The following is a 12,453-nucleotide window of genomic DNA, read 5'->3' as shown; positions in this document are numbered from 1 at the left end:
CAAGCGACGGTAGCCACGAATGAAGTGAAATACGCCGCTAGTTTGGGAACGCTTGTTTGTCACGCACCGATCTTGCAGACAAGCCACATCACGCTAATACGACTATTAATGACAGCAAACCTGTTGTGTAAAACGACTGCTGACAGCAGCGAAAACCTCTGAAGTAGTTCGAGTACGTGGGCATAGCTCAAGGCGCAACATGAGAAAGCAACCGAAGCGACGAACGACGCGAAAACCGTGATGGGTACAGCAAACAGGTACAGTGTGCGGCAGCGACGAGCGAAAAGAATATTACAGGCCGCTCCCAGCGGCCCGTGTGAAAATAGAAGATAGAATCCCTGCCTATACGCCATGAAATACATCTGCACAGCCGATTGAGTTTGTCGCTAAAGAAAAGCAACCAAGGCTGCAGCAATAAACTGTGCTCATGTGCTTGCCTTGGTATGAGCCAAAGCATGTCTTGACATCGTTGTTTGGTAGGGCTTCTTACTGTTACTTAAAAAAGGAAAAATACAGTGTGGACAGGCAGCTAGCGCACAAATGTGTACGTCTAGCGTCTGTCATACACTGTTTTGGAGGATACGGCGCAACGTGCTGCTATACAGAAACAAATACTTCACAGTGAACAGTTTGGCTGTACATGGTACGTTTCACTAAAAAAAAAAAATGCTGAAGCCCCAGCTTGTTATGTAGCTTCACCCCAGTGCTTTTATGGATTAAGCATGTCCTATCAGCAGCTGTTTTCAAATACTCTAATTCCTATTGGAGCATTGTAAAGTTTAAACAGGGATTTCCTCAATGCCCCCTCCCCACTCAAATTCCCACCAACACCCCATGAGGAGAATTTGGACAACCCCCCAAAAGCGAAATTCTGGATGAACCCTTGTTTGAACTCAATTTGTGCATCTTCCAGTAAGATCCTTAAAAGCATTCCCTGAAGGAACAAGGGGTGTCAATTTCACTGAAAATGATAAATGGTGCTTTTTAGTTTTGGTCGGTTGTCAACGTATAACATCCTCAATAAGCATGCACCGGGGTTGCCCCCAAAACTGGTGCAACGCACAGTGCCAGGTGACAATGTGCACCCGGCATGGAGCGTTGATCGAGGACAAACTGAGCAATTCTACCCAATTACCATCTCTTAAGCTAAGAAAGCAACGCATAAAAATGTTCACAAGTGGCAATACAGCAGCATAACGTGACACAGCGCTACTAGAAAGTGATATTTAGTGAAGGGTAATGATTATGTGTACATTAAACCCATATCCGTCACACATGCGCAACAATGCACTTTCACCGCTTCAACTAAACAGCCACATACAAGCTGATTCTCATCTTCGTTAGAGCCATAATACGAGTGCCTGTTTCTGTCCACCCTTCCGCTTGATGGTCTAGGCACCCCAGTGACTGTTCATGAAAATTCAATCGAACGAAACGGATGCAAATCTCCAACTGGCTGGCAATTCATGCAGTCTTCTTTGCAGTACACGAAGTTCATGTCTTCATTTACAATCTCTGGCCGTTGTTGCCTCCGTGCGGAGCCCGTCGCATCATTGCCCAATGATTTCGCAAGCAAGTCATCCTTGTCAGCAACAACATACAGCTCTGTCCACCTTCACATTGAAGCAAGGCTAACACAGTGGGCAGCAAGCACAGCAACACTCTCAAAATCGTATTGATCCATGATCATATTGATCAGACACTTGATCGTATTGAACCATGACCCACGATGTATCTTTTTGTATCTTTTGCATCTGATGTATCTTTTTTTTGTTCTTGCTGATTTACAGCTGTGTGCAGCATTATATTCTTGCCCCTCCTGCTGAGACCCTTAAACGGGCCTGCAGTATTCTGTGAATAAGTAAATAAATAAATAAATAAAAGATATTGTACGCAGAAATTACTTTCAAGAGATACGACAGAAAAAAAGAGGTGTGGGGACTCTACGGCGCCATTCACCAGAAATCTGTATGCAGTTGTCAACGGGTACAGCAATACCGCAAAAGAGAACGTGCCTAAGAAACACATCCACCTTTCTGTCTAGCCATGCACACCACCGGGTTGACAAACGCTTTGTGCGAACAAAACTATGAAAATGACTGACTGAGAGATGCAACAGGAAAAAATAGAGTGGGGGGGGAGGGGGGGGGGGGGAGGTTGTACCGTGCCATTTACAAGCAGGCTGTACCAGTTGCTGACAAGCACAGATGAACACATGGCCAAGAACAATAAACAAGAGGGCAATAGGAACTTAAGCACTGCAATTTACTACAAAGCCCTCATTGCGAAGAGCCAACAAGGTTATCCATGAAGATAAAAAAGTGTGGTCGCTCAGTATCTTTAATATTTGTTGATATAGCAAAAAAATGCTGTATTCAATGACCCTACTTTGCACATAGTCAATTCTCATTGTTGCAAACTTGACAGGACATTGGAAGTTTGTTGAATGGGCAGAAGTCATCATAAATATCACTCTGGCAAAGGCAAAAGTGCACGTTATGTTTGGACATGGATTTTAATGACATTTTTTAGCATTTTGAAGGCTAGACTACACAAAACAAACTGAAAACAGAGGTGAAAAGTCCACAATTAGTTAATTCGTCTTCTACTGCTGACCAGAACTTTCAGGGCCTATATAACAAGATTGGTCATTTTCAACAAATTGGGTCACGTAAAAAATGACAGTTTTGAAAATGACCAAACTTAATAGGGTCTTTGAATACTGAGTAGGGCTAACAACAATGCTCTCCACTAACGTTTTGCTTTATTTCGAACGTTGGTTTAGTAGCAAAACATTCTTTTTTGAGGTCTTGACATTCTTTAATTAAATTTTCAGCTGTTTAGTGATATTTGGACACATATTTTTAGCAGGTGGTAATGAAGAAGCAGATATTTTCTAGTGTGGACAAGTGCAATTTATGAATTAACTGAATGACCGAGTTTGAATTATGCACCCGTAGAAACATTACAGAACAACAGGTTAAAGAATTTGAATTTTGTGTAAGTAAACTTGAGAGTGCAAAGTGTCAGCGTTTGTACTGTACTTTATTTTGTACTGTACCTTGTACTTTTTTCCAGTGCTGACAAGGCAGAATATATGTTGTCTGCAATATTTTACAGAAACCACAGGGCACAATGGGCTAATTTGTGCGATATGTCACACGTTGTAAGACTACCTTGAAGACATACCGCAGAAATTCTACAACTTATCGTTGAAATCTTCATATCATGAAGATGTTGTCGATCTTTTCTTGACATGTCGTTCTGCTCTATGCGATAACAGACCTTTATGATATAGCACATCGACATGTCGTAGAAGGCCTTCCGATGTCAAAGACACGTCGTTGAAGTCTTTGCGACATCGGACCTTTACGATGTCAGAGGACAACGATAAGTCATTGAAATCCTTACGATGTCAATGACATGTCATAAAGCTTCTTCGACATCGTATTGAAATCTCTGCGATATCGAAGACATGTCGTTGAAATGTTTATGATATCATTCATGTCGTATGGATATCGTTGCCATATTTTCAGTAGGGACTACCGGAAAGAGGCCGTAAAAGGAAACTTCGTTATGAATAAAACCCGAATTACCCAGTTTTTACCACCCTTTAGGAATTCCAACGACCTGTACCGGAAAGAAAATCTTCAATGCAATTATATATATATCCCTTTTGCAAACCCCAAATTTTTTGCTCCAATAAAGGAAATCGAAATAATATAAAGGGAATATAAAGGGACCAATATAAAGGGAATAGAAAAAGTCAACCCCAAACGCTCAATTGGGTCCTTTAAAAACAGTTGTGCCGTACTTTTGCGAAGTGTGGTCCACTTTATCTTCGTTTCGAATGCTTTTCTTGAATATTTCTGTGCGTTAAGGTGGCTCTATATCTGGTTAGGTAAGTCTTGGTTCATTGATTTGATTGATTGTAGGGTTTAATGGGCCGACGCAACGCAGGCGATGAGACGCGCCGTAGTGAAGGGCTCCGGATTAATTTTGACCACTTGGGGATCTTTAACGTGCGCCAAAATCTCGTACACACGGGCGTTTTAAGTCTTGGTTCACAATTTGTTGTTCACATTAGATGGTTTTGTCGCCTTTTGGTCGCTTTACCTGTACCGTATGTATCTGACAGAGCTAGCTAGTGCATGAATATGTATTTGTAATTTAGGTCGTTCAGCCCTTTTTGCGTGGTTTAGAGCGTTATTATTTTGCTTAGGGTGATTTTGATCTGCTTCAGGTAGGTTTCTGATGTCAAATGTCCATGAAGCACGTGCGGAGACCACGCGATATGGATCGTGAATGTGCCGCCCAGAAGGAATAAGGTGACGTAACCACGCCAAAAACAGCGTGCGTCTCCTCCCACTGGGGCGTTTTCACAGGGCGCGAGGAAGTAGCCGAGATACGACGGAGATGTCAGTAGTGTCTGGTGAGTTTAGTGCAGGCACTTTACTTGCAAGGGCCTCAAAAAACGACTTGCGCGGGAAAGGTGCACTCGCAAGCTTTCCAGATGCTAGAGAACTATTGCGTCAACGGCAAATAAATCCCGGCCGAAGCGGGGAGCGCTTTGGCAGCTTGGCAGTGAGATGTTTGAGTTGCGCCCTTGGGACTCGCACCGCTGTTGTCTGCTACACCCAGTGTAGGAGACAACAGCTAGAAATTTCCCGTTTTTGGACTTAGTGCGTTAAAAAAGCGTATTTTCCGTAATGTAGTTGTTTCGCCAGCTTCTGACACCTCTGAATAATTTCAAGCACAAGTTTGCAACACTGAAGAGAGAGGGAAGAGCATCGGTCAGGAGATCGCGTGTAACTCGTCTTTTCTAGCTTACTTGCGATGTTGAGTGCTAAGAGCTCCTTGATACCTATCCAAAATGCGTAGGCTTAGCTAAAGTATTTTTGAGAACCCCTTAAGAAGTCTAAAAAGTCTACTGCTACGCAACAATCGCGGGCCCCTACGCGCGCATGGCACATCAGGAAATAAAACGGCTGTGTAGTATTTCTTTGTTGTTTGTGTATTGTATCAGATGAATCTTTTCAAGAGTGGAGTTTTTGTAGCTGCCCTAATGTGTGGCACGTAAAGCGTTAAAATACGAAGAAAATTCCGCGCGGCTATGAACGCGTGGCTCGCGGCCACCGTCGAGCGTCCGCGGCTCCAGCAGTCGCTTTAACAAAAAGAAAAAAAAAGAAATTGGCGAAAACCCCTAGGAGCGCATCCCGTTGCCTAGCAACCAACAACTGCACAGCGGGCGCAAGACCTGCTCCACGGAACCTCGACGTGACTTCAGGAACGTCGAACATGCCTCCTGCACGTACGCGACGCCGCCGCACCTTAGCCGTCGTCAAGCGGAACTGTGGATGTAATGTTTGGCATGACGAACACGACGACATCGATGCATATGACGATTACTACTACTAGAACCGCGGAAAGCGACGGTAAATAAACAACTTCAAACTTGTACAAATCCGTGGCGATGTGTTCTTCAGTGCTCACGTAGACAGCAATACTGCACATTCGCTATGATCCAAGCCTTGCGAGACTTATACGCTAGTTACACGGTGAAAGTAAGTGAAGTTACGTTTAACCGTGGTTACTGAAATGTACCCGCGGTTATCGCAAGCTGCGGTTTTGGCTGTTACACGCGACATTACAAGTTTAGTAACAGCGGACGCGTGGGTGTGAGCGTAACAAAATAAAATCAACGCATTTGTAACGTCACTATAAAAAACAAAAAAAAAAACAAAACAAAAAGAAGCCATGCAGACAAAAGGAAATATCGTCACAACAGTTGCTTCAGACCTAAACGCAACGCCCGGGCGCACGGCGAGTTTTAGGACAGGGGCTTCCCCAACAGCTTGCAACCAGCTTGCGTTTCTCGGTCCGGCTCGGTGTCGCGAACTTTAGGCTGAGCATCACGGTGGATATTTGACCGTTGCTATCTCTGCGAATTACAATCCACAGAATAATTTTTCACCACACTAACATCCACTTTTTCGCATGTGGAACGTCTTTTCCGCGATCACGTTGATTTCGAAGAGTGGCGACAAACTCGTGCTCTGGGCCGCCTCCGTTGACGTGCGGGCAGAGGAGCGGGCGTGTTCACAGGCACTATCGCAGGCGCCGCCGACGAGCGCGCAGATCGTTTTGAGTGCTGAAAACGCTTGATGATTGCCGGCTTTATCCATTTTTTGGCGAACGACGCACGGAATTGACTATTTCAGCACAGCCATTGTCGTAGTTGATCGGGTGGATCGGGAAACGAGCCGATGCTTTCACTTCAGTCGTTGTCGCGGGCAGTCGCGCTGAGAGAGAGACGCAAGGAGCGCAAGATATAGGGCGCCCGTCATTCCGTTTCTGTGTAGGCCTTCGTCACCTCTATCCGGCAGGTGATTTTTTTATGCCTCCGCTCATGCGCGGCCACTTGTATGTGAACTGATTTGTGCGATTTTGAACACTGCGCCAGCGGCAACAGCGGTTAGCGTGGAAGAAGTGAGGTGGCCTGACGTGAGGTTGTTTGGGTTAACCATAATGCAGCAAACTGCGGTTTTGTCTAACCGCGGTTTGCGAAAGCATGGTTAACAGTGGGTCAGGAGGGAAGAAACGCGTGTTAAGGACTAATTAGTAGAAATTCAGAAGAAGAAATGGACGTGGGCAGGGCATGTAATGGGAAGGCAAGATAACCCTTGGTAATTAAGGGTAGCAGAGCGGATCCCTAGAGAAAGCAAGCGTGGAAGGGGGCGGCAGAGAGTTAGATGGGCAGATGAGATCAAGAAGTTTGCGGGAATAAATTGGTCGCAGCTAGCACAGGACCGGGATAATTGGAGATTTATGGGGGAGGCCTTTGCCCTGCAGTGGGCGTATACAGGCTGGCGATGATGCTGCTGCTGATGATGATGGTAAACAGTGTCCGCGTAAATAGGGTAGTAGTGCAAGCTTCGCCAGTTTTTTCTGTGCCCAATGCTTCAGTTTTTCTGCACCGTCACAAACGAATTATTAGGAGGCTTGGGGATGTCTGGGAGGCTGACAAAGTTCGTGTGGATATTTTCTTCTGGTCGTATGGCATAATTCTGAATCCTTCTCGCAAATCGACTTTCCGGCCCACGTTAGAGATCCACAGGTGGCCAATATTAACCTGCAGCCTTCCACTACGGCACACCTCATCGCCCGTGTAGGGTCATAATGTAGCTAAGCCTGATAATCATCCAATCATCATCACATATTCGCTTTCATTATAGCTGCGTGCAATTAGGTGCATATCCGCAGCGTGCGTTGTTTATTCACCTGCAAGGAGGTTTGTGCTAGGCCACCGTGAAACGACGCAGAAAATGTTCTCCACAGTACTCGAGGGCGGCTTTTGTGCCCCGAAATTCCAATGAACTGACTCTTAACTCGAACGATGAGGGCACGATTATGGTCTTCGAAGCTTGATATAATCGCTAACGACCGCAATGAATACGCTCCGGTTTCTAGTGTAACAAGAATCGAAACCGATGAATGTCCAAGCACCTCTTTGTTCTTTTCCAACCCCTTCAGTTGTAAAAAACAAATCATGGCCTAGTCGGGGTGACGTTCCATGATTTAAACAAAATTTTACTTTTGCACTCTTGAGTGCAATTTTACTCTAACTCATGTCTCTTAATTGATGTTAACGTGGGAAGTGTGCCGTAAATATCCCTCCCGTTTTGAGCAAATATAGTGTTACTGTAATTTTACCGCACACGCGATTAGCATGCGCGCGTGCTGGTGTATGCGTGTGCGTGCATGCGTGTGTGTGGTATGGCGGAAACATCTTATGGCGCCGCACCTGAAGAAATGAGGGAAACCGACTTATACTAGCTCCTCTTCGTAGTGACTCTTTGCACAACGTGCGGACTTTTACAATTACAGCAAAGCTGATTGATTCATTGATTGTAGGGTTTAACGCGCGGGCGCAACACAGGCGATGAGGCGCGCCGTAGTGGAGGGCTCCGGATGAATTTTGACCACCCTGGGGGTCTTTCACGTCTTCCGAAATCCCGTACACGCGAGCGTTTTTGCTTTTCGCCTCCATCATAAAAGCGGATGCCGCGGCCGGGAATCGAACCCGCGACCTCGTGCTGAGCATCGAAGCGCCTTAGCCACTGAGCCACCGCGGTGGGTCCACAGCAAAGCAGTAATGAAGGATGGGTGTATCATTCTTCAGTCTCGCATGATTTGGTTTACATAAACGGATATGAGACTTGGTTTAAACCACGATTGCTTTATGGATGACCCGTTTATGGTGCCATATCCTGTATACAAGCACAGCCTCTGAGCTTGAACCAATCACGCTATTGTTATCGTGCTCAATTGCTAACGTTTTGCTTAATCAACGTCAGTAAGTTGCAACCCTGGTATAAAAACAGCAAGTGCCCATACGCACGCTATTTTATTGGAAACTTTTAACATACATTTTTCTGCCCAGATTGCATGTCGGCATACTCTCGTGCCATGACATCGTAACGTGATGTGACAGAATAATGTCGAGCGTTCGGCAAGGTTACAAAACTGTTTTACCATCTTCTTACATACGATTACTGGGAATCTTAACCCCGAAGGCCTGGAATTTGTTTCCGTATTGCATTTTTGCTGTTGTCTGTTAATAGCAGCTCGCTCTTCCTTTTCTTCTAAAGATTGATGGATACAGAAGCTGACGCCTACCTCCGATCCTTAGCGTTCCCCGCAGTACCGGTTTCGCAAGGAATGGGGGACGCTGGCAATGTTTTTTCCGGAGCGGTGTCAAAAACTGCACTTTATATAAGGCCTTGCGCCAGTGCATGCGATTTTAGGTCTTTTATTATGACAAAAAGTTACTCACGCACAAAATCTGGGGCTGACAACCATCAAAAGCCGCCCGCATCTTCCCACGGGTGGAACTCGAGTAAATGCGTCGCATCTACTCGAGTCAAGCAAAGCGTCACGTCAAGCGAAAGCCAAGCAAAGACGCCTTTGACTGAATTCCAAACGCGCGCTCCGCCGCTTATATACGTTGAGGGGACTGCGTAAGCCGGTCCCAGTCGACGACGTTGGCGTACTTGTAAAGCGGCGTGGACTCTAGATGTTTGAGCCAAGCGCGGATGTTGCTTCGCCGGAGAACGGCACACCGGTTATATGCGCAGCGCTGCATGCGCCGGCCCCAGCGCGTCTGCCGCGGCTATGATGCAACACAATCCAACACAATCCACTTTAATCCAATCTAATCCAATCCAATCCAATCCAAATCCAATCCAAGCCAAGCCAAGCCAATCCAATCCAAGCCAATCCAATCGAATCCAATCCAATGCCCCTCGCGAGAGAGTGTTCGCTATCGCCTCGACTCGACGCGCATGCGCAGTGAGCGTGCGGACTACGGACGCCAACGCGGGTGACATCGGGAGTTACTGAAATGCTCTGCATTTAAAAGTCAAGCGAGAGTAAAGAAACAGCAGGGAAAGCAAACTTGAGGGACGCAGACGACAAATGCCAGAATCCATAAGCCGGCGTCACGGAGACGCTCTTCGCAGCGTCGCCCGCGCTCTCGCTCACCGCCAATTGCCGCGGCGGAGACCGCGAAGGTCCGTAAACTGCGCTTGCACTGACGGCCCCTTCTGTTTACGCGCGAAGCCGTGGCGTACTGTCACATGATAAGCGACGGGGTGAGTGAAGGGATGAATTTTCGGCTGCGCGTTGATACCTTTCGGGGGTCGAGAATTTTTTTTCTCGCGTATTGACTAAAAAAACCCAACCAGGCAGTAACTAACAGAACCGCTTTTAAATACGCAAACGGCTGCGAGCAGGTTGTCGGAGCAGAACGGAAACAGGAACCGAAAAACTAAACTTAACAATATTTTTGACTGGCACGAAAGCGAATTTGTGTATTATTTCGCTCTGGAGCGAAACCGAAAAAAAAAGTTTCCGTTCTCAGTTTAAGTCGAAAGTTAAGGAATATCAAGATTCCTTTCCGCTTCCACGCTGCGGGGTGCGAGACTGCCATGGGTGCGTTAATACGATCCTTCGTCTCGCTTGCTCCCTCTCTCCTTCGGCAGGCTCGTTGCCTGCTTCCATACTCTTTTCGTCTGTGTCGACGGTTAGTTCTGATTTCCTCACGCGGTCATCTGGTGCGTAACCATGCGTAATCGTGCGTAGTCGTGCATAGTCGTAGTCGTACGTAGTGCGTAGTCATGCTTAGTCGTGCGTAACGACTGCGACGGTGTCGTGGCAGCCTTAGGTATTTATTTATTTAGGCACAACTACATTCTCCCTACTGCATCGTTGTGCGTAGCTGTTGACATAAACGAACAAGAATATTTTCAAACGCGAAATAGTGATAAAAAAGAAAAAAATAGAATGTTCGCTGTGGTTACTGCACCATGCAAAATTAGCAGCGAAAACAGCAGATTAGCGGGGCACACATAATGGAAACAGCTACAAGTATCCAATGGCTGTGAGAGCGCAGCGGGCCACATTTCACAAGGGGCGGAAAGAGCAGTGTCCTGCGGGAATTCCAATCTTTCATAGGTTTCAGAAGAAGACGCCTAGAACGTGCGTGTGCGCCATGAAATAGTCACCAATTTTTTCGTCGCTATACCTCTACTGGATTTGTACGTGAGGGTCAGAAGGTACTGAGGTTGACCCGTTGCTACCTGCTCTCATACAATATTGCTTAAGATTGAACACTAAGGAAAGGTGCACCGGGTTTTTAGAACGTCTCGTGAGACAGAGTGTTTAAACTTGGGAGAAATGTACGAGTTAGAAACAAACCGCACTATTATGTTGAATTGGCTCAATTTTATTTGTAATAGTTGTGTGCTCGGGTCTTAGACCAAGGCGCGTACTCAAGAATTGAGCACGCTAGTTTTCTGGCGGCATGGAGTGTTCGCACCTAGCAATTGAATACTGCACCCATGAATGCCGCCCCACAACAAATACCGCTCGAAGATTTTTTTATCTGCGACAGCATCTCACGTGGTTACCAGGTTGAGGACTGCCGGCATTACTTCCGGGGACCACGGTCGAAATTTTAAGTTTCATCAGCAGCTGCGTCATCAAGAGGAAGGGGGGAGGGGGCTAAGGTGTTTGTGCAGTTCAACTACTGAACGAAAATTTTGACAAAAAATTAATCCCCATTACCTAATGTTTTGATTTCATTATTCTCAATGTTTTAACATGGTTTCATAAATCTCTATTCTTTTTCGCGTGCAAACCCGAACGCAAGAGAAACCGGAATGAAGAAAATTGGTGCAGCTTTCGAAGTGGTGCAAGGATGGCTAAACAGCGGAGCTGGTGGCCCTTCTCTCTTCGCCGGAGTCCCGGCTGCTCCATCATCATCATCATCATCATCATCATCAGCAGCAGCAGCAGCAGCAGCCCCTTAGGTCCACTCTCCCATCGACCTCCAACCGCTCCTCTACCGCTCTGCTCGAGTCCATTATTTGCCTCTGGATTTCCCCATTCGTCCCTCCATCAAACAATCGGCCTTCCTTTATTTCTAGACTCGTCTGTCGGTATTCGCTCTGCAACCCTGGCAGTCCATAGATTGTCATTTCGCCTAAATACGTGGCCATCCGAAGTCTATTACGAGTAGAAAATATCGTATTAGAAGATACCATACTTCAAGATATCATAATTGATTGATTGATTGTAGGGTTTAACGCGCCGACGCAACGAAGGCGATGAGGCGCGCCGTAGTGGAGGGCTCCGGATTAATTTTGACCACCTGGGGATCTTTAACGTGCGCCGAAATATCGTACACACGGGCGTTTTTGCTTTTCGCCTCCATCAGAAAAGCGGCCGCCGCGGCCGGGAATCGAACCCGCGACCTCGTGCTCAGCAGCGCAACGCCTTAGCCACTGAGCCACCGCGGCGGGTTCAAGATATCATAGGAAACATCTTGAAGGTAGGAGATATGATAGAATTATCATACATGAAATAAAGAAAAATATCTTTAATTGAACTACGATTTTCTCTGCTAGAGTTTGTTCCCTGATCCAGGAAGCTTGTTTCCTGTCTCTAAGTGTTACTCCGATTTTTATTCGTTCCATGGCCCATTGAGCCCACCTACGCTTGCATTAAAGTTGTTTAGTAATCCGCCAAGCTACACATGTCATCACCTCACTTCTATTTCCGAACTTGGCGCTAATACTTCTCCATGACTGGCAGCCCCGGATCGTTTTGTCCGCAGGCTTTCACAACTATCGCAAAGTGGACTGCGTTAGCGCGCGCTATAACCTACGGCCAAGTCCAAATTCAACGCTCGCGATACGAACCCGTAGGAAATGGTTTGCACTCGAAGGCAATGATCCCTCAATGTGAAAAAAAGAAACAATAATCACTATCCTGTGAAGTTAAGGTCCTTGCTGACGCGGATGACATTGCCCATTTCTGTGCCAATAAAAAAAGCCTTCAAGAAGCCCTTAATCTGACCAGGCAGTATTGTGACGCGTCTGGAGCGGCAGT

At 46.3% G+C, this 12,453-nt stretch overlaps 1 protein-coding gene across 1 annotated transcript in view; it reads left to right on the top strand.

Moving 5' to 3' along the window:
• The window catches only part of LOC144168682 (diuretic hormone receptor-like), a 182,249-nt gene that overhangs the window by 28,574 nt on the left and 141,222 nt on the right, over positions 1–12,453 (top strand). The gene's annotated exons all lie outside the window — the stretch shown is intronic.

This window comes from Haemaphysalis longicornis, unplaced genomic scaffold (genome assembly GCF_048455015.1).
Source record: "Haemaphysalis longicornis isolate Haplotype H1 unplaced genomic scaffold, Haemaphysalis longicornis Haplotype H1 scaffold_2, whole genome shotgun sequence".
Lineage (NCBI taxonomy): Eukaryota > Metazoa > Arthropoda > Arachnida > Ixodida > Ixodidae > Haemaphysalis > Haemaphysalis longicornis.
The sequence above is the reverse complement of the archived record's forward strand: the minus strand, read 5'-3'. Positions and strand labels throughout refer to the sequence as shown.